The following is a 631-nucleotide window of genomic DNA, read 5'->3' as shown; positions in this document are numbered from 1 at the left end:
AATGAATCAAATTTCTTATTTAAGTTTTCGATTCCTGTGGTTAAACTAGCAATGGCACCTTCAAGTTTCTCATTAAGTTCATTTTAACCTCATACATACCGGGTTTACTAAAACTTATCCCCCATCTACCCGCGTGCCATGTCCTCATGGTCACTACTATTGGCCCAATCCTTAGAACTCTTTAAAAGTTTTGCAAAAAATTGTAGGCTTCATCAGGAGTAAGACTAGTAAATCTTCCTCCATTCATTGATTCAATTAACTGACGGTTCATAGGTGAAAGACCTTTTATAAAGTAATGTACGATATTAAGTATGTCAAAACCGTGATGTGGACAACGGACAAGTAAATCATTAAATCTATCCCATGTTGTATGAAACTCTTCATTAGGTTTTCCTTTGAAGGTTGAAATAGCCAATTGCATGGCTTCAGTTTTACGTAAAGGGTAATATTGTTTCATAAACTTTTGTGATAGTTGCTCCCAAGTAGTTATAGAATTGGAGGGTAGGGATCTATACCAACGAAAAGGCATCCTCAAAAGTCAATGGGAACAACCTTAATTTAGTCTCTTCAGGTGAAAGATGAGGTGCTTTAAAAGTACTTAATATGCTCAAGAATTTACTCAGATGATTAT

At 35.3% G+C, this 631-nt stretch overlaps 1 non-coding gene across 1 annotated transcript; it reads left to right on the top strand.

Moving 5' to 3' along the window:
* Nucleotides 1-317: 317 nt before the first annotated feature.
* Nucleotides 318-425, top strand: LOC147505075 (small nucleolar RNA R71). The gene has a single exon (XR_015194080.1). It is a non-coding gene; the product is annotated as a small nucleolar RNA R71 (small nucleolar RNA).
* Nucleotides 426-631: the final 206 nt, after the last annotated feature.

This window comes from Coptis chinensis, chromosome 4, assembly GCF_015680905.1.
Source record: "Coptis chinensis isolate HL-2020 chromosome 4, ASM1568090v1, whole genome shotgun sequence".
Taxonomy (NCBI): domain Eukaryota; kingdom Viridiplantae; phylum Streptophyta; class Magnoliopsida; order Ranunculales; family Ranunculaceae; genus Coptis; species Coptis chinensis.
The sequence above is the reverse complement of the archived record's forward strand: the minus strand, read 5'-3'. Positions and strand labels throughout refer to the sequence as shown.